Below are 6,792 nucleotides of genomic sequence, written 5' to 3'. Positions count from 1 at the left end.
GCCGCCGCCAGCCCCCTCCCCCAGCTTGCCACGGTCGGCCCTCCCCCAGCGCGCCGCCGAGCGCCTCATCTACTACCGCCATCGCCTCACCTTCTCCTCCGCGGATAAGTTCATCGATGAGCGAGGACTCCAGATCGAGCCGGCCGACACCAACCTGCTGGCGTGCCACCCCCGCCCAAGCCATCTCCTCCACCACGGCGCCCCGCTGCCGATTCTAACCATGGGCACGCACAAGAGCCACCTCCGGTACGGCCCCTCCTCTCTCTGGATCGAGCATCTCACATGCATTCATGTGAGCTTTGCACTGATGAAACTTGAATTGTTGAACTGTTCATGCACATGTCACACCTGGTTTTATTTGAACTGTTCATGCTGACTTGGTAGCGGGTATTGTGAGTTCAATCCCCCCTACACAACAACAGTACAATGATAGGAAAAAATTCAGTTCAAAAAATTATATGCTGGAGGTTGATACTGAACCCATTTCCGGTTAACTCTAGCTGAACTTGTGTTTCGTTGATGCTGAACTTATGTTTATGTCTGATTCTAAACTGTTGCGTATCAAAACATGCATGCACATTTTGTGTTCAAACAAATTTTGGTCCATTGACTGTTTGAACTTGCAACCTTGCTGCATTGAACTATGGTCTAAAAAAATTGAACTCATACAGGTACTTGGTGCAGACTTGGTAGCGGTGATATTTTGGTCTAATTATATATCAACAACAGTGCAATGACAGAAAAAAACATTAGTTCAAAATATATATGCAAGATGTTTGGGAGCTCCATGCCGTCACCCGCCGGCGCACCTCTGCCTCTCTGTGGGCAGTGGATCCTCCGCCACAGGTCAACCTCATGGCAGCGGGCAGTTCGACGCTCCCTGTCGTGCTATGTTCAACGCTCCCTCGAGCTCCACTAGAACTACTTTCCGGCTGCGTCTGCACCTCTGAAAAGGTACTAATTCGAACACTGAAGTTGGTTCTTCAAGCGATCAAACTGGATATCTGTATGATTCATAAAGTGATTGACAAAAAAAGTTACAAACAGAACAGCTGTTGATCTATGTTTCTGAACATGAGTGAGAGAAAAATCCTATGTGGAAAGTTCATATGACTCTCGTTGTTTTCAGTATATGGTCTAGTGGTGATCATGCATATGCTGTTTGATTTTGTCATGGAATATGTAAGAGCTAGTATCAGTTTTAGTACTTATGTTACGGCGGTTCGTTGACAAAAAAGTATATTAGTTGATCAGATGTTCAATCGTGCAAAAAGTGTAAGTTCATGTTTTAAAAGTTTGTATGTTCAAAGACATAAACCTCATATGTTTAGGAAAGAGTTTGATTTTTTTCTAGAAGGTCATATATGAAATCTGAGGAAGTTTGGAGATGAACAATAAATAAGACGAGAAAAAAATTGTAAAACAATATGACAAAGTTCAACACGTATTACACTATCATCACTACATAAAGTAATCTACACTACTATTAAAAAAGCAAACATAAACTCTCCTAAAACCACACAACAAACTGTACACAAGATAACCAAGACCCTTGGATCAAATTAACTTAAACAAATCTTACTGCCGAGATTACATCAAGATCTGTAAATCCAAATCAACGACTCAGATCAAATGTTCTGCCTGGCAGACGCCGTGGTCTGCCAGGCATCGCCCGCAAAACATGCCGGTTCGACGTCTCTTTCCCCAGCAAGCGCGTAATCCTCGCTCAGATCCAGGCCCCTGCGCGTGGTTCCTCCCGCACCCAGGGGAGGTGGTGGCTACCATGGTGTCACGGAGCGGCGGGCGGTGGTGGCCCAGGGCCCAGCACGTGGGCGTCTGGATCTCCGCCATCAAAGCGTGCCCGAGCTTCTTGTAATCCTCATGGCGGTGGCGACGACCATGGCGGAGCGGAGCCGTGACGGGTGGCGGCAGCCCAGTGTAAGTGTGCGGGGGGAGACGCGCTTCATGGCCGGCGTCCAGATCCGCGCCATCGAGCCGTGCCACAAGTTCTCAGAGGTGTGGCGCACTTCACAGGGAGCACGACCATGGTCGTATCTTAAGAAGCACAACAATGGGCGAATCCAAGGGAGAACGATAGAGCGCGGACAACCCCTGCTGCTTTCACTTCCAAGATTCCTGTCCTCCCACAAGAGCTGGAATCGCCTGCTCCGTGGCCGCAATTTCTAGGCGTCTTCTGCATCTTCCTTTGGATCCCTAGCTAGCGAGTCTGCATGTTCCTCTGAATTTCTCCCCATTCCCTAGCAGTAACCCTTTGATTTAGCCATAGCCAATGCAAATGGTGGCTGTACAGATCACTAGCTAGCTGAGTCTGCCTCTTCCTCTGAATTTCTCCTGATTCACTAGCGAGATGCAGTGCGATTATAAAAAAACGTATTGACAAGATGAATCTTGTGATTTCTGAAGTATAAACAATACATGCTAGATTTTACTCCAATTTGTTGTCCAAATTTCATTTTGATACATGTAGAGCGGCGGCGGCAGCGCATGATATAGTGGGCTAGGCCTGTGTCGGCGGCGGCAGGTCCATCTCCTCCCTCGAGAAGCGGTGGCGGCGTGGGACACAGCCGGCTCAGCCACAAAGATGGATTTCTCCGGCTGGGCATTTGAAAATGCCGATGTGCCGATGACTCCTAGCCTATGTTCCTCGACCTCGCGTCAGGGACGCATATGCCTGTGCGGTCCTCCTCGTGGTTAGCGATGCAGATGCCGCCGCTGTCGCTCCTCCCGCTGTCGCTGTTCCACTAACCATGGCAGCACGCTGTGTGAACACCCCAGGGAGGCACAGTGGTAGGAGCTGCACCGTGAAGCGTGTGGATGCCCACCAAATGTTCGATGAGTTCCTCTAATTGTTCTTTTTGTATAGCTAGCCCATTCTATTAGTCTCTCTTCTCCTATACACCATGCCTGGGTTCATCCATATATGATCTTATTTTGTTTTAGTTTTTACTAGATTTTAACACTGACCTTTGTTCAAATCCTATTCAGGTTAAACCATTGAAAGCGAGCACACAAAGCTGCAGAGGCAACAACTCCAAAGGAACCAGTACGGTGATGTGTTTACAGTATTCCTAAAATAAATGTAGTAATGCTGTGATTAATACTAACATTGATGGATCAGTCGTTTGTATTGAAAAAATCGTCATACTCCGTTAAGCCAGGTTCTATTCGTTTTGATTTTTAGCTATGCAAATTGTTCTCTGAGAATTTCTATTCGTACAGTTTGACTGTCTAGCACATCATATGGTCATGTCAAGTATCGTTGCAAAGAAATGTCGCCGGTAACAATGATTAAAGTTCCCTGGATAGAGTATCTTACCACAATAAGTTTTGGTAGCTGCATTGGGGGGAATGGAGTGAGGATGGTGTGGGTTGTGCATTATTCCCTCCCCCACTAATGATTTTGCTGGTCAAACTTGGGATGTGATCAAGAAGGTGGGGAGGAAGCACCATAGTTTTACTAGTGGTGCTATTTTTAAGTGCACCGGAATTTAGCAACAAAAATAATGCATAAATAGTATGAATATCTTAGTTCGCACTTCTCAGCTGTGAGTACTGCACTTGGACGAGACTCCAAACTTCAATTGCTCACAGGTCCAAATTATTGGATACAACCTGATTTATAAGTTATCTTAAATTCCAAATTATGAGATGTTGACAATCTAAAATCATTACTTCTTTCGTAGGGAACATATATTTGTGTTTGATGAGGCAGATCAAATTTGTCATCGGTGATTTGCAGTCCCATGTTGACACTATTATTTCTCCGATTCCCAAAGTTAGACGAGCTTTACAATTTTTTGCTACATAGACGAAGTCAATTAAGGAAGTAGCAGGCATTAGCCTGAATATTCCTGATCATTTAAGTGTGCATGAGCAGGCTATAACCTTGAAGCAGTGTGCCATTATCATGCCTCTTGAACAGAAACTCTATATGCTTTGGAATTTTATCAGAAGGCATCTCAAGTAAAAATAGCAGGAACTTCAAATTGCCCATCTTTTAATTTAGTGTTGCTCACATTTAGGCTTATCCATGACAGACTTGCATTGGCAACTTGTGAAACTTCAAACCGTAGGCAGGAGGCAACAAAAAATAGTTGTTTGTCCCACAAAATACAATAAAAATTGAGTGCAATGTTGCTGTTAGTCTACGATTGAAGGGCATGATCATAACCCATGTACTGTTAATAAGCTTGTAAATCATTTTTATTGATTTTTTTGTATTAGTCAAGAGTTTGAGACATGCATTGCGCAAGAAGACGGGACAACATGATGTATATATGATTATGCATCAAATATTCATATCTCCAACATGCTGATTCTTTTCCATCTTTTGGGTGCTATTGTTGTGATATTTGATTCAAGAGGAATATTGATTCATAAAGAATGATGTTTCAAGTTATGTATGAGAGACTTTATCTTGGCAGAGATTCCTGCATACCTTGACTAAATAAATGAGAGGTTGATATTTTAAAAAATTATGTGTGAGACAAGAATTAGGTATTGTACACTTTGTGTGAAATTTCAAATTTCCAAGAAGGTTATCCTATATCTTTTTTTGGAGGGAAGGTTATCCTATATATGGTTATATGTGTCAGCCGAGACGCGAGACGTGCACGCACGTGCAAGCTTAGTAGTATCACAGAAAACCCTTGCTCACAAGATCACTAGGTATCAGTTCAATGTTTTCAGATGGCTTCAGTTTAGATTACTTAAAACTCTGAAGCTTGACATGCATATTTGGGGATGGGATTTTCAAGTACTAGTTTGGAACTCAATCTAACCCCGCATCGGCATGGAGTGGTTTGTTGCTGGAGAAAGGGAGCAGTTTGGTGGTGCACATGGCGAGGAGCAAGATGAATACGTCGATAGGTGAGCAGATGTGGGTGTGCGATCTGCCACTGCACTTGAGCGGTTGATGACTTTGCTGTCGTGATTGAACCCGTCGAAACAGAAGCTGCTGCTATTGAACTTGTGCATGTGATGTTTCTTAGATATCCTTTTTGTGTGTGGTGTACTGAAATTATGTGTGATATGCGATCTGCTACTGCACTTGAGTGGTTGATGACTTTTTGCTTCGGTGATGCTTGATAACGGATGCCCATCTCTGAGACTTGCTATTCTCCACGGCATGCATTATGTGTGTCCAAAAATTGCGAGCATAGATATGTAATTACATTATGCAAGCTCTCAATACTCTATACTACTCCCTCCGTTCCTAAATATAAGTCTTTCTAGAGATTTCAACAAGTGACTACATACGAAGCAAAATGAGTGAATCTACACTCTAAGATATGTCTACATACGGATGTATGCTGTAGTCCATTTGAAATGTCTAAAAAACTTATATTTAGGAATGGAGGGAGTATTTTTCTCTGATTCAAAAGTCATTAGTTCATGTTGAATTAAACAAAAATAGAAAACACACAAAAATAATTTTTTTGGAAAAAATAACATTTAGTTCAACGATATAAACCATGCAAGTTCGGGGACTATGATATCGTAAACTGTTGCAAAGTTACGAGGAAAAATTACCCCAAAAACAGAGCAAAATCTAGTCAGTGAAAACACGCTCAGTACAAACCCATGCGGACATTAGTTCAAATACTCTTTTTTCAGAACCATTCAAAATTACTCTACAAAAAATAGCTCAGTACAAAGACACACATACATCAGTACGAGTACTTTGTTTTTCACACGGGAAAACACGCTCAGTACAAAACCATATGGACATCAGTTCAAGTACTCTTTTTTTGGAACCTTCCAAAGTTACTCTCCGAAGAATACATCAGTACAAACGCACACGTAGATCAATACAAGTACTCTGTTTTTTGTGACGGAAAAACAACACGATGGGTCTTATCATAATCCAAATTACTCTACAACGGTTGCGAATTTGAGAAAACATTCAACATGACTAAGTTTCGAAGTTTTGCTATCTTTCTAACAGTATATTATTTGCCTTATTTCAACAAACTTAAAAAAATCGCGTTCGAAATCAAATTTGACCGTATTCGAATTCGTTTTTAAATTATAAGGAATTAGAAAAACATTTCAATACGAAAAAGTTCCGCATTTTTCATAGCTTTCCAACGCCATATCATTTGCGTCAATCCGACAAACCATTTGCAAAAAATTGCGAAAATGCGTTTCGCCCAGAATTTCATCATTTTTCAAATTACTTTTAAATCGTATAATCTACACTACAATTAAAAAAGCAAACATAAACTCTCCTAAAACCACACAACAAACTATACACAAGATAACCAAGACCCTTGGATCAAATTAACTTAAACAAATCTTATTGCCCAGACTACATCAAGATCTGTAAATCCAAATCAACGACTCACATCAAATGTTCTGCCTGGCAGACGTCGTGGTTTGCTAGGCCTCGCCCGCAGAACATGCCAGTTCGACGTCTCTTTCCCCAGCAAGCGTGTAATCATTGCTTAGATCCATGCCCCTGCGCGTGGTTCGTCTCGCACCCACGCGAGGTGGTGGCTACCACAGTGTCGCGGAGCGGCGGGCAGTGGTGGCCCAGGGCCAGCACGCGGGCGTCTGGATCCCCACCATCGAAGTATGCCCGAGCTTCTAGTAATCCTCATGGCGGTGGTGACGACCATCGCTTAGCGGAGCCGCGACAGGTGGCGGCAGCCCAGTGTAAGTTGATACATCTCCAACGTATCTATAATTTTTGATTGTTCCATGCTATTGTATTATCAACCTTGGATGTTTTACATGCATTTATATGCTATTTTATATGATTTTTGGGAC

The 6,792-nt window shown here is 42.8% G+C and overlaps 1 long non-coding RNA gene across 1 annotated transcript; it reads left to right on the top strand.

Annotated features, from left to right (window-relative positions):
• The first annotated feature begins 6 nt into the window (after positions 1-6).
• LOC119332086 lies at positions 7-3,225 on the top strand. The gene is made up of 3 exons (XR_005160808.1): positions 7-246; positions 672-954; positions 3,007-3,225. It is a non-coding gene; the product is annotated as an uncharacterized LOC119332086 (long non-coding RNA).
• Positions 3,226-6,792: the final 3,567 nt, after the last annotated feature.

This window comes from Triticum dicoccoides, chromosome 7A, assembly GCF_002162155.2.
Source record: "Triticum dicoccoides isolate Atlit2015 ecotype Zavitan chromosome 7A, WEW_v2.0, whole genome shotgun sequence".
In the NCBI taxonomy this organism is placed as follows: domain Eukaryota; kingdom Viridiplantae; phylum Streptophyta; class Magnoliopsida; order Poales; family Poaceae; genus Triticum; species Triticum dicoccoides.
The sequence above is the reverse complement of the archived record's forward strand: the minus strand, read 5'-3'. Positions and strand labels throughout refer to the sequence as shown.